Source organism: Amborella trichopoda, chromosome 6 (genome assembly GCF_054954075.1).
Source record: "Amborella trichopoda isolate Santa Cruz 75 chromosome 6, AtrichopodaSantaCruz75HAP2 v2.0, whole genome shotgun sequence".
Lineage (NCBI taxonomy): Eukaryota > Viridiplantae > Streptophyta > Magnoliopsida > Amborellales > Amborellaceae > Amborella > Amborella trichopoda.
This window is the reverse complement of record NC_142341.1, coordinates 25,669,430-25,696,338: the sequence shown is the minus strand read 5'-3', so window position 1 is coordinate 25,696,338 and position 26,909 is coordinate 25,669,430. Positions and strand designations below refer to the sequence as shown.

General features: G+C 31.8%; 1 long non-coding RNA gene across 1 annotated transcript; it reads left to right on the top strand.

The window, feature by feature from the left end:
- The first annotated feature begins 20,700 nt into the window (after nt 1-20,700).
- Nucleotides 20,701-23,835, top strand: LOC148781675 (uncharacterized). Its single transcript, XR_016058521.1, has 2 exons — nt 20,701-22,780; nt 23,491-23,835. It is a non-coding gene; the product is annotated as an uncharacterized LOC148781675 (long non-coding RNA).
- Nucleotides 23,836-26,909: the final 3,074 nt, after the last annotated feature.

Genomic DNA, 26,909 nt, shown 5'->3' with positions numbered 1-26,909 from the left:
TTCAAAACCAAAACTTTTCTAGAGAGAAAATGAGCCCGAAACCATAGAAATCAGAGTTTTGAAAGAAATACATCTCGAATTTCGTGAAGTGATTACTAGATATCCATACATTAGATCATTGCAAAGTCAGGTCTGATGCGGTCGTATCACGAAGGGCTACATGCTGGTATAACTTTTACACACAATCTTAGGTTGGATAGTGCAAGTTCCAAGATTGGAGAGGGCAATATTTCCCAGTCATCGGAATCCCTTTTCCCGACGACCTCTCGAATTCAGAAGTACTTCAAGCAAGAACCAAATCAGATAAAATTTGGTGCAAAAATATTGTGACAGTCTCGTCTTTAATTTGCTAGAAAAATAAATACTCTGAGCACCATGTGTCATATTGCATTGATGGCCAAAGTTCACAACATAACCGGATTTTTATCCCTCAAGAAAAGTCTGTCTCAAGATGATCAAAATACATCAAACTCTTCATAATCAAGCAATCATCAAGGCTACTATGATGAATCATTTGAACCACAGCCAGAAACATTCATAAAAGTTCCCAAGATCTGGCAATGACGAAAGGCCCCTCAAAAAGGGATGGTTTTGCCATTAGCACAAAAGGCTTAAGGCTCATTTTGATCATTATTCCTAAATTCGATATTTTATTGTAATTTATTTTAATTATAATTGGGCTTAGTTTTGAGCATCCATCCCTGTTTGGTGTATCCTCTATATAAACAAGCTTAGGTCAATTGTAAAAGGGTTGGATCATTGTATTAAGCTTGTGTCCACTTGTCTTTTGCTTCTAATCCTTTGATCTAGCGACGAGAAGAGAGAAAAATTTCAGAGAGATAAACTAACCCTAGCCCAGCCAGATCACGAGGTCCCATTCTCTATCTCTCCCTCTCTTAGGCTAGGCCACGCCTCAAGCTCACTCTCTCTCCTCTTTCTTCCTCTCTCTCGCTCTACTCGTTGCTTGCCTCGCACAGTAACCTAGAACCATGACAAACACGCGGTCCTGACTTTTCCCCCCTCTTCCTCTCATTCTTGTTGCGTTGTGGGTCTCGGAGCCGCAGAACTCGTGGTCCCGTCTCTCTTGGTGATCTTCCCCTTTGCGCTTCGAGCGTAAACGTAGCAAACCTGCGACTCCGTATAGCATCCCGTTATCCGTCATCCGCTCAAATCAGTACCCTTCATAGTCATTCCAAGAGTTCCAACCCTCGGATCATTGCTCTAACTTCCTTTCCATGCAGTCGAGTTGAGCCACGAGAAATATATATGTTCTCTCCCTCACTCACTCGGGTGGAGCATTCCTGAGTCGACAGTCAAGAGGGTTCTAACTCTTTAGTTGTTCTGATGACCTGAGCACATAGTGTTTGCATGGATAGCAGAATTATTGCCACTATTTCATCCCTTGTTCTTTCTTTTTCCAGCCAGTCCCCCGTTTGAGTGAACCTTTGTAGAGGAATATCATCGAATTCACATTGAAGTTTTCAGCATAAGAGAACAAGGCGACGTGTTAAAGCTTGAGGAGAGTTCATGTCCAAACTGCGTTGGCAGACAATCGAAAGGCTTTGCAATTGTTCTAAGAGGGCGAACCACCCAGGAGTGTCCCCGAACGCCCAAACAACGAGGTAGGTGCCTAACCGTGCCCCTGTCGTAAAATCTTTCTCATTCTTGGTTCCTATCCGTATAAGGTGAGCATGCGTACGCACACCAACAAATATGCAGTGCGCGTGAACCCTCTACGGTTGTTTAAAAGAGGATTTTATCCTGTCGTCAGCGTGAGGAAAAATCAGGTCTGACCAGTCATAACAAAGGGAAAAAAAGGTCAAAAGCAACTTTTCACCGAACTGCCTAATTTAGTCATTATCAGTGGACTAGCCAGTCCACACATTGGACTGAGCCGGTCCACTGATTCATAAAAAATTCACAAACTCAGCCGGTTGGACTGGCCAGTCCACCAGTTTAGGACCAATTTATAAACCCAACTAGTTGGACCGACCAGTCCACCGGTTCATGACCAATTCACAAACCCAACCATTTCATGGTTGGTACCCAACCAAACTGGAGATAATGCCGGTTCAGTTTTTTCCAGTTTGAACAAGCCTATCCAGTCTCATTCTAATAACACTGGTTCGGAATACTTAATGAAGAAGAGAAAGAAGCTCATTCAAAGCCTTAGTAAGATTTTCCTTATAAGTCATGAAGGAATACTTGTAATTTCCTTCTACTTTTTCCAAATTCCATGTATATTGGCCCCTTTATGTATTTGTGCAATATGTAAAGAGTGTGTACTCCTCGCACATTTCCTTCTACTTTTTCCAAATTCCATGTATTTTGGCCCCTTTATATATTTGTGCAATATGTGAAAGGTGTGTATAACATGCTCCTATGTGAGTATTGTACAGCAACTCCCTCAGACATAATAGCTACTTTGGAGGATTTTTTTTGTTTGAAATTTGAGATCCACCCACTCATCATCTTATTTTCAAGGAAAAAATAGATTTGGACTTTTAGAATATCTAGATATTTCCCTCCAAAAATTAAGTGGTTACTTTTAATCTTGGGAAGGCATTTTTTAGGCACTTAGAGGGTGAGAGCTAATTTTTTTGTTTCTTTAAGATTGGCCTCTAGGTTCTAGAAGCTACATTTGTAAAATTTGATAAATAAATAAAAAATAAAATAAAAAACTCTTAGCTTGAGTTTTGCCCGAGGACGTAAATTGATAGTATGCTCCTTTAGAAGCATGAAATACTCTCTCTCTCTCCCTCTCTTTCTCTCTCTCTCTGGGAATGAGATTCGGAGGTTTTATATCCGTTCACACCCACACCTTGGAACGATGTACCAAGAAATATAAGAGAGTCTCTTGTCCCCATCATGGGGATAGTGGAAGGGTGCACAAGCACCATTTCAATGGCTCAGATTAAATATGGGCACATCCAATAACTACAAAAGAGTTTTGTATTTTATTTTTAAAATGATACTTACCTAAAATTTGGATTATAAATATATTTTTATATAGCGAACTAAATACAATAATAAAAAAATATTTCTAAACATAAAACGACCAAAATACACTTAAACTGTTTAAGGGTATTTTGGTCTTTTTTGTTCGAATTATTTTTACTACTTTTACTTTTATTGTATCCACCATATAAAAAAGCAACTATCACCTAAATTTTTGATAAATATTTTAAATAAAAAATAAAATAAAAAATTGGGCAATTGGATGATGGACTAGTATCAATTTGAACCATTGAAGGGTTCATGTGAAACAACACTATAGCATCACTAAATATAAGGAGTAAAATGTTCTCAATTCTCTTTATGTTTTCTCTCCTTTTATTTTTTTTGTCCCCTTGTTTTCTACTTAGAGAGTTTGTGTACAAAATTGGGGAAAACCTTGTACACTTTATGGAAATCATCAATTCAACATTGCATACCCCTGACTACACGAGTATAGGTAGTTATAGTAGTAAGTGTCATATGACATCTTGAGTTCCATTCCTATCAAAATAGAAGATGACCCTTCCCCATTATTCTGCAAGAAAAAAAAAAAAAAAATCATCACCGCCTCATCCCCTTTTCTATTTTATGCCCTGGTTACAGGTTCATTTTCATCCCTCTTCATCAAAGAATGTCCCCCTAATATAATGATAATTGGGAAGAACCTCCAAGCTTAAAAAAATACAAGCATGAAGGGGCCGATAATTACGATCAAACCTAAAGAACCCTTGAGTTCCATTGCTATCAAAAGTAGAAACATTCTTGACAAGCCCTATTCAAATATATCCCATATATATTCACCGAAGTTCATAAGAAACGTTGCTGAGAGCCCTAGTTTCAAACATAAAAGAGCCACAAACTCCAAAGGCAAAAAGCCACACATCCATTCTCCCTTCTTCAATCCAAGGACATGATCCTCTGAAACTCTGCACTATTTTCAGGTGGGATTCCCAGACAAATGCCTAGCCCTCCCTTGGTCTACTCACTTGCAAGCAACATGACGAGCCCAGTATTCACTGTGATTGGAGTGATGCACCCAGCCTCAGCCCATTCAAACTCGAGCCCCTCCATCACCAGCCTCAACCAGGATACCACCGAGAAGCTATCCACTGCACTAGGCACTCCCTTATGGACCTCAAGCCAGTCTATCCCAGACCTAACATATGCATCAAACAGTCTCTCAAGTCCCTCCTGAACCTTGCTTACACAGAAAGAGGCCCCCTCCTCCCTCAATTCTCGTGCGCTTGCTCTTGCAAAGCCGGGAACCAACGCATTGCCAGCAAAGTTTGCTGGCAGGGGCGGCACCATCCTTTTCCTTACGTCGATCGGGAATAATACGGTTGATGTGCGTTCATCTGGCAATCCCAATGCTAGTGTCCTGGCTCTCCATATTTTTGCAACCATAACCTGGAACACGGTGCACCTCTTGATCTTTCCATCTTGTAAGGCCTCCTCCTTCATGCAATCAATTTTGTGTTGTGGAATGAAGAGCAAATGTGGAGGGGGGGGTAAGGCTCGTGAGAAAGTGGGGGAGTTAAGGGGGTCTCGAGATGAGAAGGTCAGCATTGATGCCTCTGTTGGTTTGGAGTACTCAAAATGAGGGTGGAGGATGATGGGTGGCCTGCGTGCTTGGAAAATGGTGCAGTCGGGGCTCGGGACAAGGGCCAGGCTGTAGCCCCGGGTGCAAGAGGCGAGGTTGGTGAGGAAATGGTTGATGGCCACACCGTCTAGGTTACAGTGGTTGGCACGTGATGCTAGGGCTAGGCTCCCGCATTCAAATTAAGTTAGCTGCCATGACAACCAGAAACTCGATGAGCACTCGGCGCGCGCCTTCGTATTATTGAATGAATAAGTTGAAAAACTATGTGATTATTATTCTGAAAAATTAAGAGAAATTTTGATTTCTAAATGCACGAAAAGAATGAGATTATTTTATTTTATTTTATTTAGGGGAAAGTAAAAAAGTATATAACGAGACCATTTACTTTTAATGCAAAGTGGTCACAATTAATTTTGACCATCGGATGTGAAATTGAATTGCTACATTTATTTCATTAACCAAGCTCAAAGTTCAAAAGAAATTTTCCCTTTGTGACACACCCAAGCTATTAGATTTCACATAGGATGATTATAAGTAATTATGACCTCCTTGTATGAATATCATCATGAATTTGGTATATGGTTAAGCAACTTGAATATTAGGTAAGTAAATGTTCCCATTTTATTTGTGATAGCCTTCAAATATATTTTCATCTTTATTTATAATGTTTAAAGCTTCAAAAATAGTGTAGATCGACATATCTATGAAAATCTTGAAAATTGACGATCCAAAAATGCGTTACAAAATACACTACTTCCTAAACTTGAAATCCATTTTTTTCTCATGTTCACGCATCTTGATGTCAAGGTGATCAATTTGAGAATATTTGAGCATCAAAACAGCATCTTCTAGTAGAAGTTTTGAGGTAGGCTCAAATTTGATTGTTTAGAGCCCCAGCTCTGTATAAACTTTTCTCTTCATGAAATACCTCAACAAATTTATCTTGAAATAGTTATTTCACCTTAGTGAAAATAAACCTCTTTAAGATATTTTAATTGACTATCTTGCACTCAGGATCGATTTTCCCCTGTGCTTTCATAAAATACACAGCATGATTTCATCAAAATTATCACCTGACCTCCATATTTTATTGAAATATATGGAAAGAATAATATTTTAATCAGTACTTTACCCTCACAAGTTTTAAATTATATTTTAAATTCTCCAACCTTAATTTACATGCATATCATTCATAAACGCAATTGCTTGTTTGGTATGTTTATAGCAGGGTTGTTCGAAAAAGATTCGTCCAAGTACTCAATTGATATTACGAGTTTCAGAACAACCAAGATAATCTATAGTTTATATATATATATATATATATGTGTGTAAGTAAAATGACGTTGTGAGACCCTTCCACATCTATGTGTGTAGGATCCCAAAGGATCACCATTAAATTTGGCACAGATCTCCAGAAAAGTCAAGTCTCACACCTATGTGATAACTTTTCTAGAGAACTGTACCAAATTTAATGGTGATCATTTGGGGTCCAATGTACATGAGTGTGGGAGGATCTCATAGAATCATTAATATATATATATATATATATATATATATATAGAAAAATATATATATAACGTTTTTTAGTTTTTTCAAAATGTTCTTAGTGCGGGTCTCCAAGTTCTAAATTGACTTCTTCTTCTTTCTTTTATTTGTCTAGGTTCTCGATTCGAAACTTCAAGTTCCATACTTTTTCTTTATTAAAAGTGTGGTTAGGAACGTGCATTTTCAAACCGTGTATACTTTTATTTTTTATGAGTAAGTGTTTTGGAAATTTATTTTCCACACTTCTTATTTATTTCAAAAGCAAAATAACTGGTTCAGAACTTCAAGTTGCGAGTTGGCCAAACATGTATCTTAGGTTCTAAGTGGCTTCACTCAAGAGTCACTTGCATGGTGATCCTCTAGATCATAGTACCAAAAGGTCCTTTGTTGAACCATTTGTATACTATGGTTCCAAAGGATCACGACGTGAGTTACCTTTTAAATAAGCTGCATATACATTTTGGGACTTCAAATTTGGAAGAGTCCTAGGACACATTTTCGGACGGTTGAAACTTAAGAAGTTTCGAAGTCCATTGCTTGTCTTTTCTTATGGAAAAAGGGTTCGGAATTTGAAGTTTCGAACGACTCATTCTTGAAAATTTATAGGAAAATATGATCGAAAACTCTAAGTTCCGCACAACATTTTTAACCAAAAAAAAGTTTCAAAAATGGAATTCTGAACCACGAACGACACTAACAAATGAAACAAGCCTTCAAAACTTCCATTTTCAAAAAAAATAAAGCCAAAAGATTTCCTACTCTTTTGGAAGTGTAGTATCCATGTACTTTTTCGGCAAAACACATGTTAGAGATACCTTTTAGATCCCAAATTTTGGGGATGCAATCTCTACTGCTAATAGACAAACCTCTTGTTAAAAAAAGAAAAATTTAAATAAATTATCTATGTACTAGAAGATCCAATCCCTCAATATTGCATATAGACCGTCCAATTTTTTAAAGCTAGATCTAAGTGTTACAAAACCCAAAATTCAAAATTTTTCTTTTAAAAATAATTATCTAGTAATTCTTATGTGGTTTTCTAAAATTTTGGACAAAAAAGAGTTTCCCAATAGGTGTTTTGAGTGAAGGAGTTGATACACAAAATGCTTCTACAGGAGCATAGTAAATAAGCTCAAAAATAAAAAAACTAAAAAAAATTGGACATGCGTGTAAATTTAAAAATGGGTACAATTTGTATAGAGTCGAGGCTCTAAAAATTCAAAGTAAAATGCACCTTCAAATAGTGTCGAGAAATGTGGTTTCAATACTAGAAATATTTGTGATAGCCTTAAAATATATTTTCATCTTTAATTATAAAATTAAAGCTTAAAATAATGTAGATCGAGCAGATCTATGAAAACTTGAAAATCTTGAAAAGTGATGGTCCAAAAATGCATTATAACGTGCAATATTTTCAAAACTTGAAATCTATTTTTTTTCTCATATCTATGCATCTTGATGTCAAGATGATCAATTTGAGGATATTTGAGCATCAAAACAACATCTTCTAGTGAAATTTTTGAGGTAAGCTCTAATTTGATTGTTTAGAGCCTCGGCGCTATATAAACTTTTTCCTTTGAAAATTGCATGAAATTTATTAATACCACAAAAGAAAGAATATTTGCATTAATTTTTTTTTATAATTTAAACTATTAATTATGAAAAAGTTTATTGTGCGCCACATGCAGTATAAGTCGACCATGGGTTTTCAAGTATTTACAAGCATTTAGAATAAATATGCATTTCCACTTTAAATCTTGCAGCATAAAAAAATTGATGTAGATTTATAAACTAATAGAATGAACGATGAAAAAGAAGTTGAAAAGAGAATTTTTAAACATGAAGTTTTAGGATGCACTTTAGAATTATTAAATGAGTATTTTCAAAGAATTATTTATCACTTTGTTGTTTTGGGTATAGAGTATTGTCCCAATAGTAGATTACGTAGTGACCAACTTCAATTGATGATTCTAAAGTGCAAAGACTGTGCAACTTTTTTATTGTCGATCTAATTGTTTAGAAAGTCAAAACTCAAAATTATAATTTTTTCATTGCTTTTGAAAATACTCGTTTAAGGATTCTAAAGTCGTCATTATCATCCAAGCTTTGTCCCAATTTTGGATCAGCTACAAGAATTATGTACCTCCATTCTTCTCTATCAAGGGCCATACCCTAAGTAGTATGTAGTCTCCCTTCCGAAATTGAAGTTAGGGAATGACTTGGATTCAAACCGACTAATACAATCATGAAAGCGAAAATAAAAAGATAAATTTTAGGAAAATCTTGTTATACTTCCACTGCCATATATAAATTATAGGCTTCCTACCAAATCCAGCCATCCAATTTAGATGGATAGTTGAGGGTACTTGCCTTAAAATATCACAAGCCAACTACTGACCATTTGATCTAAATCTAACATCTCAGAGTATTTTATTTTTAATTATTTCTCTACAAATCATATGAATATGAAATTTCGTTCGTGCCATCCTCTCTATGGGGCGCACCTAAAAACAATATTACAAAAGCACTTTCAGAAAAATAAAATATCCAAAATACCTTCAAACTTTTAAGGGTATTTTGGTCATTTTATTTTATCTAGAGTATATTGTTTTATATATTTTACTGGTGCGAGTTCAAGGGAGGAGTGGAAGCCCAAAATTAGGTATCAAAATATTTTGAAAAAAAAATAAAAAAAATCATGTATAAACATGACAATGTGATTGGGGCCATATCAGCCGTGTATTCAAATTGAATGGCTGGATGGAGGGAAGTATGTAAGTTATAGGAAAAAGCTCTTGTTAGCTCATAGGCTCATGGAGCAATGTAAGTAAGCTTAACGGCCTAGATTGAATCTAGACCGATCCAATGATCACACTTGTATTTTGTAATTGAATTTTAAGTTATTTTTCTACAGATCCAAATTACTTGAAATTTGAAGCGTCTATTCTTCAAGACTAGTCGAATCTAATAAAAATATCAAAAAAAAAATTCGTATAAAATAAATTGATCAAAATACTCCCACAATGTTCTGGTGGTATTTTGATCAATTTATTTTATGTGAATTATTTTTTTAATATTTTTATTAAGTGCGTTTTGATGAAAAAAGTTTATGCTCAAATTTTCATGCTATTTGGATTTATATAAAAATATAAAAATTATATTACCGATATACAGTTCTGACCATCAGATTGGCCAATATTCAATCTGAGTCGTTAGGCTTGCACTGTTCTATGAGCCCATGGACTCACCCTAATATCTTCCTAAGTTATGCATGGTAGGGGAAGTATAGAAGGCTTTCCCTAAATAAAAAAGTTTATAGAAGGTTGCAACCTTAAAATGTAGAATTAAATATTCACCTAAAAAATCTATTGGAAGATGTTGTTTTAATATTAAAAAACTTTCTAATTGATCATCTTGACATCGAGATGTATAAATATAAAAAAGAGAAAAGATTTTGAGTCCCAGAAATAGTGCATCTTGCAACACATTATATGGACCGTCCGTTTTCAAGATTTTCATATGTTTATAGATTTGCTGAATTTTAACTATTTTTAAAGTTTAAAATTTTATAATTAGATATGAAAATAGATTTTGAGTTAATCCTAAAAAAATTTTACGCCAAAATTAAATGTTATGATAGAATTTGGAGGTGCGTCTTAGTTAGATTATTTACGGTAAACCACACCCTTTCCTAAATTTTATAATCTTGGTTATCTATTTCAATGTGTTTTTTCTTCTTTTCTTTTTTTTGAATCAAGAAAAAGAGACTGACTTTTGGTGGGTACCCTCCTCATGCATTAATTGCAATTTCAAACTCTTTTCTTTTACCATTCATTCTACTTTAAAAGCTATCTATTCCTCACTTCGTTTCACCGTTCACCCACCAAACCTCATTGAACGAGTGCACACTTAACATCCACAAAGAAGGCAGAAAGATTTCTAGATCTAGGATCCACATCAGAATTATAAAATGAGTATTTTCAAATGAAATAAAAGGAAAGTTCTCAATTTCTAAATAATTAGATCGGACCATAAAAAATTGCACTATCTTTGTTCGAGTTGGAGAATATCAATAATATGGTCAAATTATCTCAAAACAACCAAAGAGGTGGTTAAGAAATAGGAAATAGTTTATATAGAGCTGAGGTTTTAAATATGGGTGTGGTTTCTATAAGGTTGTAACCTTAGACAATCCAATTAAGGCGCAACTCCAAATTTTATCATAACATCTAATTTTGGTGTAAAAAATAATTAGGATTATCTGAAAATCTATTTTCATATCAATTATAAAATTTTGAACTCAAAAAATGGTTAAAATCAAATGGATCTATAAATATATGAAAATCTTGAAAAAGGACGGTTTCGATAATGTGTTACAAGATGCACTATTTCTTGGACTCAAAATCTTTTTCTTTTCATATTCATACATCTCGATGTCCATATTCATATATCTCGATGTCGAGATGATCAATTAAAGGGTTTTTCAACATTAAAACAGCCTTTACCAATAGATTTTTGAGGTGCATCCGTAATTCTACATTTTGAGGTTGCAACCTTATATAAACTTTTTCCTTTAAATAATCAAATTAGAGCCTACCTCAAAATTTTCATTAGAAGAGGTTGTTTTGATACCCAAATATCCTCAAATTAATCATCTTGACATCAAGATGCATGGAGATAAAAAAAAAATGGATTTCAAGTTTTGAAAATAGTACATCTTGTAATGCATTTTTGGACCGTCAATTTTCAAGTTTTCATAGATCTGCTTGATCTACACTATTTTTTAAGCTTTAAATTTTAGGAAAAATTACGTATATATCTGTTATACTTTCTGTTATTACCAAAATACCAAATACTTTTCGTTATTACTGGAATGTCCGTTTTTTTCACTTTATAACAAATTTTTTTAAAAAAGATGTTTTTGTCCTTTTTTCTGTTGTTCAACAACCGAAATGGATGGAATTTTGGTTGCCCAACAACGGAAAATGGCCCCAATAGTTTTACGATTCATCTTATCTACTTTCTACGTATACGCTATGTGAATGCTAAAAAAAGAGAGTTTTACCCATTTTCGGTTTTTGAACAATCGAAATGGTCTTAATTTCGGATGTTGAACAACTGAAATTAGGATTGCATATTCCAGCATGCTTCTGGAAAACGCAGTCCTAATTTCGATTGTTGAATAACCGAAAATAGGACATTTTCGGTTGTTCAACATCCGAAAATGTCATGTTCCACCGAAAATAGACATGAGGTTATTTTGAATTGTTATTTTTTATTGTTCAATAACCGAAAACAAGACATTTTCGGATGTTGAACAACAAAAAATGTCTTAATTTTGGATGTTAAACAACCGAAATTAGGACTGTGTATTCCAGTAAGCTTCTAGAAAACGCAGTCCTAATTTCAGTTGTTGAACAACCGAAAATTGGAAATCTCTCTTTTTTAAGCATTCACATAGCATAGACGTAGAGAGTAGAGAAGATGAGCCGTAAAACTATCGGGGCCATTTTCAGTTGTTGAACAACCGAAATTCTACCCATTTCGGTTGTTGAACAACTGAAAAATGGTAAAAATGTCTTTTAAAAAAAATTCGTTAGGAAGTGAAAAAAACGGACATTCCAATAATAATGGAAAATATTTGGTATTTTGGTAATAATGGAAAGTATAACATATATATATATATATATATATATATAGTTTTCCCTAAATTTTATAATTAAAGATGAAAATATATTTTATGGCTATCACAAAAATTTATAGTATTGAAACCATATTTTTTGATACTACTTGAAGGTGGGTTTTACTTTGATTGTTTAGAGCCTCGACTCTATAAATGCATGAATAGCCTTGTTCCACGTTTGAAGCACTTACGTCACTCACTTACATGTCGGTTCTAAACAAGAAACAAGTTTCTTTTCATTAGAGTAAATTGTTATCTATTTAGGGGTCGTTTGAAGCACTTACGTCACTCACTTAAAATGTCGGTTCTAAACAAGAAACAAGTTTCTTTTCATTAGAGTAAATTGTTACGTATGTTGGGGTCGTTGGATACTTCAAAATACTTTTCCATAAATGTATTTAAGTGGATATGGCACATTTTTAGTGTTTAGATCCAAATTTGGAAGCAAATAGTATTTTCTGTTGTTATTTTTTTCTTCATTTCAAACCAAAAATAAGAAAATTTGTATCATTGTCTTTACCCTCCAAAAATACAATTAATTCTACAAAACCATCCGAAAAAGAAACTGTCTCAAATTTTATGTTTTAGAGAGAGAAAGTATCTTACAATTTTAGAGAGAAACTATTTCTAATTTTAGAGAGGGAAACTATCAAAAATTTTAGAGAGAAAGTATCTTACAATTTTAGAGAGAAACTATTTCTAATTTTAGAGAGGGAAACTATCAAAAATTTTAGAGAGAAATTATCTCAAAGTTTTTATAGAGAGATTATTTCAAATTTTAAGTTTTAGAGAGAGAAAATACTTTAAAATTCTAGAGAGAGGTATCTAAAAAAATTTTACTGAGAAAAACTATCTCAAAAGTTTTAAAGAGAGAAACTATCTCAAATTTAAAGTTTTAGAGAAAGAAAGTACTTGAAAAAAAAACTATCTTCAATTTTTTAGAGAAAGAATCTATCTCAAATTTTAAGCTTTATTAAGATAAAGTACTTGAAAATTCTTTCAAATAAACTATTTCAAATTTAAAGTTTTAGAGAAAGTACTGAAATTTTGTACAGAGATAAACTATCTAAAAAATTTTAAAAAGAGAAACTATCTCAAATTTTAAGTTTTAGAGAGAGAAAGAATCTTAAAATTTTAGAGAGAGAAACTATATTAAATTTTAAAGAGAGAGAAACTATCTCAAATTTCGAGTTTTAGAGAGAGCAAGTACTTGAAATTCTTAGAGAGAGAAAATATCTCAAATTTTTTTAAAAAAGAAACTATATCAAAAACTTTAAAGAGAAACTATTTCAAATTTTATCTTTTTGAGAGAGAAAGTATTTGAAATTTTAAATAGAGAAACTATATCAAATTTTAAGTTTTATAGAGATAAACTATCTTAAAATTTTAGAGAGAGAAACTATCTCAAAATTTTTAGAGAGAGAAACTATCTCATATTGTAGGTTTTAGAGAGAAACGTATCCTAAAATGTTTTTTTGAACATGTAAAGTATCTTAAAATAATAGAGGCACACAAACTCTATCAAATTTTAAAGAGAAAAAATACTTAAAATTTTTAGAGAGAGAAAATATCTCAAATTTTAAGTTTTAAAGAGAGAGTGCTTGAAAAGTTTTAGAGAGAAACATTATCTAAAATTTTAAGTTTTAGAGAGAGAGTGTTTGAAAATTTTAGAGAGATTAATTATCTCAAATTTTAAGTTTTAAAGAGAAAACATATTAAAATTTTAAAGAGAGAAATTATATCAAATTTTAGAAAGAGAAATTATATCAAATTTTAGAGAGAGAAACTATTTGAAAATTTTTAGACAAAGAAACTATCTCAAATTTAATAAAAACAAAAAACATTTTAATGAATAATACAATTAAAATTTTTAATAAAATTTTTAAAAAAATGAAAATATTATACATCCATGTAACATCCAAACAACTGAAATCAACTTTTATAGAAAATACTTTTCTTGAAATACGTTTCGAAACAAATATATTTTTCGTGGTAATCTATTTCCATAGATCCAAAGGGCGCCCCTTAGAACAATGGAAACCATTGGGGTTATCTGTCGCATTTAACTCGATTGACTTAAGTGGAGTCAATACTACCACAACGACAATTTGCGTACTTTTTATCAAAGTTTCAGAGGATAAACTTGAATTAAGGCGAAATCCTGTTACATTTTTTTATTTTTAGAATAACCATTTAATCATATTTTACATTCAAGTTCCATTTTTTAAAAGCAATGTTTAAAAAAACAGATTGGTGACTCGAATCGGTCACACTCATTTATGTGTCGGATCGGTTTGGAGAATCGGCCGAATTGGCAAATTTTGTCTCAATTTTTTTTTTCAAAAAATCACTATAAATTTTAAAAAACACTGCTATTTTAGTTTCTAAAAGAAATTAGAAGTAGCGCATTATGCACTTCCATTATTTTGTAAAAATTGGTGAATACCAAGATAGTGTTTTCATGTCTGCATATTTGTATAATTATTAATTACAATATAGTATTATAATATCACATCAAAAAAATTTAAAAATATTGGAAAACGGTTCTATATTACAAAATAAAAATAATAATTTCACATCATGTATTTATTAATTCTCTTTACTCGTCCAAAATTATCATAACCTAACTGACTATAATATTATACATTGAAATTGAAATTATTGATTTATATTTTATAATCATTTTACTATAAAAATAATAATAAATTTGAAATTTATAATATCATCTAATTTAAAAAACTAATGTACAACTATAACAAAAAAAATGCATTACATAATTTATAATATAAATATTTTAACAAATAATAAATATTTGATAAATCAATGTGACACTAATACAAAGAGTCTATTGATGAATATAAAGAGGGTTTTAAAAATGCGCTATTGAACGCTTTGTTATAAAGGAAAAAGTTTATATATGGATGTTACCTTATAATATAGAACTACCGATGCCCCTCAAAAATCCATCGGAAAAGGTTGTTTTAATATTGAAAAACTTTTTGATTGATCATCCCGACATCGAGATGTATGACTATGAAAAATAAATAGATTTTAACGTTCAGAAAAAGTGCATTTTACAACATGTTATATACACCATCTATTTTCAAGATTTTCATATGTTTATAGATCTACTTGATTTTAACTATTTTTAAATTTTAAAATTTTATAACTAGATATAAAACTAGATTTTGAGATAATCTTAAGAACACTTTACATCAAAATTATATACCTTGATAAAATTTGAAAGTGCATTTTACCTCTACACCTACGGATGCATCCGTATGCAACCTGCACCTTTTGATAAATGATATATTGGACACTCTTTCGTAATGTTAAAATTTGGACGAATTGCACGACGCGTCCAAATTTAAAGGTTGGAGCGTAAAGGAATACAAATTGAATCCAATAGACTCACTGGTTATTATTGATGTGTGGTTGGAGAGAAAACACATGGGCCAAAGGTTTGTGATAGGCTGGCACAAATTTTTTAAGAAAAAATTCATGTTTATATGATTTTTCGAAAACAAAAATAGTTCAAATCGGTGATGTTATCCGATATTTATTAGCCGAGTTATGACATAAAGAAGCCAAGTCATGACGATCCGTTTTGTGAACGATTTGGATTACCGAATTTTTAAACAATGTTTGAAAGCATATAATGTATTTTAATTTTATCATTTTCTCCATATATTGGATAAAGTTCGGGTTTGGTATATCAACATCTTTAACCATCATGCACCTAATAAAAAATAATATTAAAATTAAATTACTAAATCACAAAAATACCCTTGAATATTGTAAGAGTAATTTGATAGTTTATTATTTTAATATTTTTTTATAAATGTGTGATGCTAAGATGTATGGACATTGCCAATTTTGAACTTAATTTAATATACAAAAAAAAAAAAGCAAACTAAAATACATCATGTGCTCTCATAATGTAAGTTCTCATAATGTAAGTGTAAAATATGAAATATAATGAACTATTTTTAAATTTTGATAAAAAGAATAATTTTTTGGTAAAATTTTTCAAAATTAAAAAAAGTGATTATACACAATGAGACCATTTACAATTGAAACAAGGAGGTCACAATTACTTATAACAATCCAATGTGAAATCTAATAGCTTAGATGTATCACAAAGTTCAATTTTTTTTTTTTTTAATTTCAAGATTGGTTAGTGACATTATTGCAGCCACCCAATTTCACATCCAATGGTCAAGATTAATTGTGACTATTTTGTACAAAAGGTAAATTGTCTCATTGTATACCTTTCCATTATAAAATGAAAAATTTACCAAAATATCGATGATACGAACAATTTAACATCTTACCCATTGCAACTTTTCCAACTCATAATCCTCTATTTAAAAATAAATAAATAAAATATGGATATAATGTTAAATGATTCATCTCTCACAGGTATTCATATAAATTTCCCTTAAAAATTGGTAACTTGAACGATTTTACCATTGCGTTCATTTATAAGGTGGGATTTTCCTTTTCTTTTTCTTTTCCAAAACAAACGGGGACGGTGTGCCCCCTCAAACCAGCCAAGTCAAACGGGTCTGTACGGATTATGTCAAAGTGAATCGAATGATTCAACTGGTTCCTGCCATTTTTATTTCTACAATACATACCTTTGTACAACACATCATCAATGCGGGGCCCACCCTCCAACAAGGACAATGTCCCCCTAAATTGGCCCGGTCAAACCAGTCTGTACCGGCTCTGTTTCTAAAAGTTAAAATGGGAACCAGTACATACCTTTGTACAACAGGGACCCCCAAATCGGCCGGGTCAAACCGGTTCCATGACAGTGAACCGGATGATTCAACTGATTCCTACGATTTTTATTTTTAAAAGTTGGAGTGGGTTAAAGTGGGGACTGGTACAGACCTTTTTGTCTAAAAGTTATAGCGGGGATTGGTGCACACCTCTGTACAACGACACATCATCAGTGTTGGGCCCACTACTCTCCAACTACTTCCTCACCCAGTGAACATCATCAATGCTGGACCACCCCACGCTCATACGTGGCATTCTAATACCACCCCACGACACGCATAATTCCTCCCTCAGCACTCGTACTCATGTATATTTTATACTCCCATTCGTTGTTAAAACTTACAATTTGGGAGTCGGACTTTTACTTCACCCCTCACCCGTCCCTCGAACATCTAGTCTTAAAACATCTCATGTGGGACTTTATACTCCCATTAGAGCTAGAGCTTGATTGGTTAGTGCTTGTCGATTTGCAACGCTATATCCTAAGTTTAACTTCTACTCCTCTCCCCATTTACTCACCCAAAAAAAAAGAAGAAGCAGGGTATGTTCAAGAATAATGACGATATTATTTTCATAACAACTGTAGCATCATTTAATGTTCTAAATTTTGATATTATTATTTTCTATTTTGTAGGAGAAAAATCTTTTTTTGAATACTAATTTTAAATGTCATAACATTGAAACTTATAAGAGATTTTATTTTTATTTTTAATTATATGAAAGGGAAGTGTTTTCTAATATTTTTTGAATCATGTTTAATTATAATATTAAAATTGACAATTATACATTGATATTTGATAACCAAATCATTTATTTCATTTACATTATAAATTATATATTGTGTTATTTTTTATTGTAAATTATATGATATTATAAGATAAAATTTAAATTTATTCTTATTTGTATAGTAAAATAATTACAAAATATAAATTAATAATTATAATTTCAATGTATAATATTATAAAAAAGTTTATATAAGATTCTTTAAAATGTAGAATTAAGAATGCACCTCAAAAATCTATCGAAAAAGTTCTTTTAATGTTGAAAAACCTTCTAATTCATCATCTCGACATTGAGATATATGACTATATATAACAAAAATATTTTTTGTCCTACAAATAGTGCATCTTACAACACATTATCTAGACCGTCCATGTTCAAGATTTTCATATGTTTATAGATTTACTTGATTGTAACTATTTTTGAGGTTTAAATTTTTATAATTAGATATAAAATAGATTTTCATATAATCCTTAGAAATTTTTACACCCAAATTACATATTATGGTAATATTTGGAGGTGCGCCTTAATTAGATTGATTAAGGTTGCAACCTTATATAAACCACGCCCATAATATTATAGTTAGTTAGGTTGTGATATCTTTTGATGAGTAAAGAGAATTAATAAATTTTTGATGTCATACTAATTTCACTTTATAAGTTTTTTGTTTTTAATCTTACAATATGGAATTGTTTTTTTTTTGGTTTTTTGTTTTTTAATCATTTTATGTAATACTATATTATATTATAATTAATAATTATACAGACATTCAAATAGAAAAACAAAGTCTCAATATTATATTTTTTTTACAAATATTGAAAGAACAAAATGTAATAGCCCTAATTGCTTTTCAAAACTAAAAAACCATTATTTTTAGGGACTTTTAGAATTTTTATTTTCTAAATTTGAGGTCAGAACTGGCTGATCCGGCCGATTCTCTGATCCGGATCACCGATCCATTGATCTGACACGATTTTTGGTGTGGCCGATCTGGGTTACCAATCCGGTTTTTTAAATCTAAATACTGAGTAACTAAACTAAAAATAATTCCTTTACCCATCTAACACACATTAACTTTTGTCAAAATTTACCCCACTGAACCCTAAGAAAAATAATTTACTGCTTTTAAGGAATCATAAATACGAAAAAAAAATCTTCCCTATCATTCGTATTTCATTAAAAACAAAGAAAGCAAGGTGGAGGATCATGACAACGAGTGTGCGTGAGTATTACGGGGTGCTGATTTCCATCTAGTGCTCATTGGCATTAAGAGGTGCTAATTTCCTATCGTCCAACAACAACAATGGACGGTATTGATCATTAGAGTCATTTTACTACAATATATTCTAGTTTCCTTGAAAAGTTGAAAGCCGCATTTCCACGCTTATATCAAATCTGTGCTTAGAAAATGGCAAACTGGATCCGAGCCTGCTGGGAACAAGTGGGGCCGGTCAGGTCGATATTAGAGAGGAAGAGGCGACGCTTCTCGATTGGCATGGCCGGAACCACCATCAATCTCTCATTTACCACCACCTCCATGGCATTTGTGAGGAGCATTTTAAGAGGATTGGGATTTGAAGGCTGGATGGTCACCTACTAAGGTGACCTCAGTCCCTTATATATATATATATATATATATATACACCGATTTACACTATAATTCTAGTTTTTTTTACTTGGATGTAGTATATAGTGTTCGCACTATAATTCTAGTTTCTTTTATGGTGCTATATCATAGTATATGCTCTGTCATACATGTAAATATGGTGAATTTTACAACATTGTGCATATATGTCTAACTATCAATGTGTTAATTTTGTTTGAAACTCATGCATGTCTCCATCTAATGTATCCTAATTGTGATGACCCTAAAATTTTGGAAGTAAAAAACAATAATAATAACAACAATATAAGAATAAGAATAGTAATAGTAATAGTAATAGTAATAGTAATAGTAGCAGTAGTAGTAGTAATAATAACAACAACAATAATAATAATAATAATAATAATAATAATAATAATAATAATAATAATAATAATAATAATAATAATAATAATAATAATAATAATAATAATAATAATAATAATAATAATAATAATAATAATAATAATAATAATAATAATAATAGTAATAATAGTAATAATAGTAATAATAGTAATAATAGTAATAATAATAAGAATAATAGTAATAATAATAATAATAATAATAATAATAATAATAATAATAATAATAACGATAATAACGATAATAACGATAATAACGATGATAATAATAATAATAATAATAATAATAATAATAATAATAATAATAATAACAATAACAACAACAACAACAATAATAATAATAACGATAATAACGATAATAATGATAATAACGATAATAACGATAATAACGATAATAACGATAATAACGACAATAACGACAATAACGACAATAACGATAATAACGACAATAACGATAATAACGATAATAACGATAATAATAACGATAATAACGATAATAATAATAATAATAATAATAATAATAATAATAATAATAATAATAATAATAATAATAATAATAATAATAATAATAAGAGAATTTTAAATGACAGTTCAATGTATCAAGAATACATCATAGGGACCATTCTTTTCATCTATATGTTTTTACACCAAAAGATTGATAAATTAAGAATAAAAATAAGCATGTGGTGATGTGTCAATCATGGACTGTTCATTTAGATGATGTCTCTGAAGATGACATTATAAAAAGATGATAGGTCGGTAACTTTTGAATATCTAGATAGTTGTACTTGTGCCTTTCATATCAGCTATGACTCCCCAATATTCATTGATCCATAACTTTATTCTTTCTTGAGGATGCCAAATGATAAAAATGTTAGCTTTTGTTAAAATGTTTCAAAACAATAATTCCACATTTTTGTTTTGTGGACCATTTTCATAGCATGGCCAAGAGGACAACGTTTTCTTTTTACTCCTCTTTTTATTTGATGTATTAATTGGGCCTTCTCTTTGTTGCCTTATGATGCGGCAGGCTATTACTCACATCCATTATAATGTGTATGCTAAGTAAGCATGTCATCTTCCTATTTCATATGTCTAGGACATATGTTAAATATGAGGTATTATCCATTGATCTCTCTCTACAGGTGCCTCGTCAGTTTCCCATTTCTCTCTCTACAAATCCCCCTTCTTCAAGTTATTTCCTTTCTACAATTCTTATGTGCACATTTCTCTATCAATGACTTTACCTTGTTTTCTCTCTTTACATTTGCACCTAACACTTTGGGCATTCTCTCTTTACATTTACACCTAACACTTCGGCGTTCAGCCTCTCCTGCGAACCAGTTCCCTTAATGATTATTGCAAATAAGGGTACCGTGATCAAGCGAAGAAACCTGACTTTGGGTTTTGCATTTCCCTTTCACGAATCTACTAGTCGCTGCCCATTTCTACGGTTTTGGATGGTATAGGATTCGGCAATTCGCAGTAAGGGTTTGCTAGAAGAAATTGGCTCTTTTTGGCCTGATTGATCAAGGTTTTGTTGGGAATTCTGGTTGGTGCTTTTATTCATTACAATTACTGCAATCTGGCTTGAATAGTGTCTGGTATAAATCCAATTTATTAGGGTTTCACGGTAATACTATATCACAAAAATGAATACCACGAAGTTGGATTGGAAGTTGGAGGTGATGTCAACGAGTGAGAAATGGGCAATCGTCCCTGTCCTCGACCCGACAGGTCCAGGCCTTACGAGGCCATGTATGTATATCTATTACTTGCTATGGATAAGTCGGATCCATGTCGTTGTGCCTCGACTTGAATCTCTTAGTCCACTTTGAGGGTCCAGACCTAGATATGGTTCAACCAAACCTGATGAAAACTTTATGATCCCATTTTCCTATAAAATAGTTTTATAAACTGGTATTTTCTGTATTTAATTGTAATATTTCCATTTATCCTTATAAATTTTAGATACTGTAAATTTTATGTACAGATTACCTTATTTTCCTGAAAAATAATTATTTGAAAACTGGCATTTTTGCTTTCAATAAAATTGTAAAATTTATGTTTATTGTTATGAATTTTAGATACCGTAAGTTCTATGTGTAAGTGATCTCATTTTCCGTTTATTGTTATGAATTTTTTATATCATAAGTTTTATGTGTAAGTGATTTCATTTTCATGTAAAATATTTATATAAATTGGTATATTCTGCATTTAATTGTAATATTTCCATTTATCATTATGAATTTTAGATACTGTAAATTTTATGTGTAAGTGACATTATTTTCTTGAAAAATAGTTATTTGAAAACTGGTATTTCTGGTTTTAATAAAATTGTGATATTTCTGTCTATTGTTAAGAATTTTTGATACGGTAAGTTTTATGCGTAAGTGACTTGATTTTCCTGAAAAGTAGTTATTTGAAAACTGGTATTTTGACATTTAATTGTAATATTTCTGTCTATTATTAAGGATTTTAGATATCTGAAAATTTAGTATTCAACTCTGGATTTCTATAAGATTCTTTTACTGCCTATAAACTGTTTATCATGTAAGGATTTCAATGTCTCACATAACTGCTACCTTTTTGAAATTATTATCTAAAATGTTTGACTGGTTATTTATAGAAATATTTGTGAAAGAAATTGCTATAAATTGCTTAATATGATGTCATGTAATGATTTTAAGGATATTTTGAATATATGATATTGTTGCTTCCTGACGTTTAAAAAATTTAAAAAATACTTGAAGTATACAAGTGGACCTATCCGAGACGCCGGTAGAGATTAAGTGGACTCATCTAATAGTTAGTGGACTCATCTGATAGTTAGTGAGGTATAAGTGGACCTATCCAGGACGCCGGTAGGGATTGTGTGGACCCATTCAGGTGGCTGGTGGGGTATATAAGCGACTAGTTGGGACACCAGTAGGGTATTTGTGAAATCTTGTGAATTAGGTTAAACTGTGCATTTTTGTTAAAGGATATATATGTGTTTTGATAGGCATGATAATATGTGATTATACTATTGATATAGTGATGTGCCTTGTGATAACATGTGATTCCTTGACATGATTTGAGCATACTGCACGACCTGACTTGATTGTGTCGGCAAGTGTGACCTCCCTAACTCCTCATGATAGGAAGGGAGTAACGACATGAGATGTTTGGGTGGTCGCTCCCGCATTCATAGTGATTGGCACCCAAATGGTACAAACTCCTAACTAAGGTGGTGTAGGGAGTGGTGTTTTGCAAGGCCATCACCTATCAAAAGCTCCAAAACATACTGGGGATGTATGCGTGTGTGAGGCATTACACAACAAATTTGCTCGTTGGTGGCGCTTCTCTTGTAGGATGATAGAAGTTATAACCTTGGACCCGAGGTTAGTGCTTCTACTGCAGGGCTTTTGTTGTTATGAATACTTTTTTGATCACATAGTAATGTTTTAAACTACTAAATTTAGATTATTGTTGATCTTGATATGAATCATGTGCATATGGTTTATGTATCATGCTTATTTTATTTTTCCAATAAAGAATACATGATATGTGTAAGACTAGAAATGAATCTGTCTAATGACATGTATTAGAATGCATGAAATCTATACGTCAAATTTTTGATTAATATGCATTATTTTAGAAAATATTTATATTTCCCAACATTGATTTTAAAGATTATGATGGTCACTTATTGAGTAGCCAAACTCATCAAACTATTGTAAATTCTTTTCATAGTAATTGCAGTCTCATTGTTCGAATATATAGTAGGAGCAGCATTGAAGAAGTTTGTAGTCATGATTAAACTTAACTTTGTAACTTTTGTTCTATCATATATATATATATATATGGACCTTCGTATCAATATAAGATGTAAATAGACTTTCTACAAATTTGTAAAATTTATGAATAAAAAAATCAAACAGTTATGTGCAATTTATAGAAGAAATTCCCGAATAGATTGTCACACCTCAGAAATGTTAGTGTTATAAAACTGTGTGACGCTAATGCTTAACTATGACTATACATATGTTAATGCATTTTTAGTCACAAAATATCTTTTAACTGATATGAAGTTTATTTATCTTTCTTGAAGGCTTTAGGTGTACTAACCCTGGTTGTGGGATTAAGATGTGTGAACACACCAAGGAGCAGAGCAGTCCTTGACAAGAGCATGGAACAACAACAGTCAATGACATATTCATGAGAATGTTATTTATTATGGATGTGGGCTTTGTCTCAATGACATTTTCGTGAAAGCATAACTTAAATCACATTAAGTTTGTTGTTATGTTTGTGGCCTGAGGTTGTTTTTTGTTATTATATACCTATTGTTGGCCAGGTTGTTTTCTGTTATTCATTAAAACTTTGATGAGTATGTACCTATTGGCATTGAGGTTCTTATTATTACCCTTTTATGTCTATCATGTATTTAATTGCCTCTCTCTCTCTCGCGGTAGCAGTATGAACCATTGAAGAGGATGTCAACAATCGCTGCTATGCAGCATCCTTACTTGACAAAGCTAATATTGGTTGAGCATATTCTTGTACTAGATTTTCTCTAATGACTGAGCAGAAAACCAGGGGGGATGGTCACATGCTTTCCTTAAGCATTTTTTAGTCTGATTAACATAATTGGGCATGGTTTCTTCTATTATGATAAGCTTGATCTGGGTATCATACTGAGTGTTTGTTATTGATTGATGCATGTTCTTGTTATCGTCTTTGTTATGTTGGTGGTGTTGTTGTTGTCTCTATGTGTGTTCGAGAGAGAGAGAGAGAGAGATTCTAATTGTCTACTCTTTTGCGATGGAAATTGCACAATTCAAATCTTGAGTAATTATTGGCAGCCCAAAATTTGTCACAATTTAATATCATGAGTAATTGGGGAGCACACCACACTGAGGACACCATGGTTAACAAAATAACCAACAAAATACGTAGATCTCTGAAGGATATCTTTTGACTTTCAGCACACAAACTAATGCCCAACGAAAGTGGCTAAAACCTCATCTAATAATGATATATATATACCCTTTGATGCATTATAAACAGAAACGTATGTTCTCAACAGAATTGCAGCCTGAGTCCCAAACAATTTCAAAGATCCATAAATTGAAAGGTCAATCCCCTGTACTTCTCTTTCTCAATCGTGTCAACAAAACAACAATGAACAGAACAACAACAAAGACATATACCAAAAACAAAAACATAGATACCAAGGCTTTAAACAATCCTAACCCATTCTCACATTGGTGTCAACAAAAAAGTCACCCTCGACTTCGTTCAGGTCACTTTAAATTACAAGTTGAAATAAGAGGACACATATTAATACAATTATAAATGCGACTGACAAAGTTAAAACATAAACGAGAATGTGCTTGCCTTCCCTAGTGCAATTCGTCTTTGTTGATCTACTAAAATATTGATTATATATTTCATTTTCGATGGTGATGATGATGTTGTATTCCAATCATGTAAGCTACTATGATACATATCACATAAACCATTCCATTTGTGACATGATTTGCATTTGTAGTACTTCCTACAAGGGTTGTCGGTACTTAGAGAAATACACACCAAACATTGTCGGTTACAACCATCGTAGAACTTGAATGGAATGGACATGGTGTTGCTACTTGCGAAACTACTCATTATGTAACCTACAAGAGCTGGATATACATGATTACTTCAAAAACAAAAAAAAAATGAAACAACAAATAAGAAATACAGGGAATCCATGAATGTGGCCACTAATATAGCAAATGGGTGCGCATATTAAATAGCCATATGACTTGAAATAAAGAAAAAAAATCTCATTTCTATTCCAGTAATAGTCAATGAAAAACCAATTCTTCTCATCATAAATCAGCAAAAAAAAAAAATCTCTTATCAGAAATCAGCATAAAAAAGAAGAAAAAGAACCAACATAAGGTACATAGGTAATTCATATTGAAAGTAAACAATTCAAAGACATTGCGATAAAAAAAACTTGAATTTCAAATATCATAGCATAGGGAGATAGGTAGAAAGAGAGAGACTAGAACAACATGGGTCAATAGAGATCTCAGCTTATGCAATTTCCTGCTGTAACATGGGTCAATACACTCAAGACATGATCCTCCATAACCTTAAGACACTTCTGAACATTCATCTCAAAATCTCACTACAAAAGCACATTCTCATGGAATAACAGTGGGAAATACATAGAAAGAGAGAGGGAGGGAGAGACGTATGCAGCTAGAAATTGGTTCATTTACTTCATCGGAAACTGAAATTTACAATTATCTCGTGATATTTTCTAATTTCACTATAAAGAGAGACAAAACAATTTAAAAGTCTATGTAAATATACTTATTGTTGAGATATTCTGGAGGAAAAATCACCAGCATTCCAATTTATTATGAGTATATGAGCACAAGTTAAAATTGCTTCCAATATTGCAACCTTCGAAAGATTTGGATTCCAAACCAAGTACAAAAATGCAAAAGACATTCTCTAAGATCTCCATCTTCCCAATCTATAGTAGTAGAAAATTTCTTATCAGAAATCAGCCAAAAAATTGCATAACCTAAAAAGCCATAAAGATAGAGAGATCTAAAGGAAGGGTGAGGGAGAGAGGTAGAGAATTTTTTCAGAGATAAAAAAAGATTATTATATTTTGTTAAAAAAATTATTTTAATATGTTACGTAACCATTGAGCTAGAGCATATTTCAAATTTTTACAAAAGTACAATGGTATTTTGGAACTTAGTATCCTGGAATTTTATTTGTAGAGTACCTTTGTCTTTTAGTAAAAATTTAAAATGTACTTTTTATGGAGATGACAAAAGTACATTTTTTTCTTGTTATAATATTTACATAATTGCCCTTACTTAAGGATGAAGATATTACAAAGAGTAACTTTTTTTAAAAGATAGAACACAAAATTAGTAAATCCACCCTTCACAACTCTCCCTATCTTTGAACTTTGTAATTTGAAGGGTTGTGAAGTATAGATTATTCCTTAGTGATAGGGTTTATCAAGAGCTAACAATCCCTCAAAATACAAAGGTTAAAATTCGAAGCCGTTGTGAGGGTGTGTCTATAAAAAAGATAGCAACATTTTGTTTAAAAAAATATTTTAATAGGTAACTTAACCATTAAGCAATGACATATTTCAAATTTTTACAATAGTACAATGGCATTTTGGAAGTTAGTCTCAAAAAATTTTATTTGTAGAGTGCCATTGTCTTTTAGTGAAAGTTTCAATTTACCCTTAATGGAGATGACAAAAGTTTCCCTTGTCCTAAAGTAATATTTACAAATTTGCCCTTACATAAGGATGAAGATATCACAAAAAGGAACTTTTAAAAAAATATATACTACAAAATTAGTAAATCCACCATTGACAACTCCCTCTATCTTTAACCTTTCTAGTTTTAAGGCTTGTGAAGTTTATATTATCCCTTAGTGATAAGCTTTGTCCAGAGTTCACAACCCCTAAAAATACAAAGGTTAAAGTTGGAAAGGGTT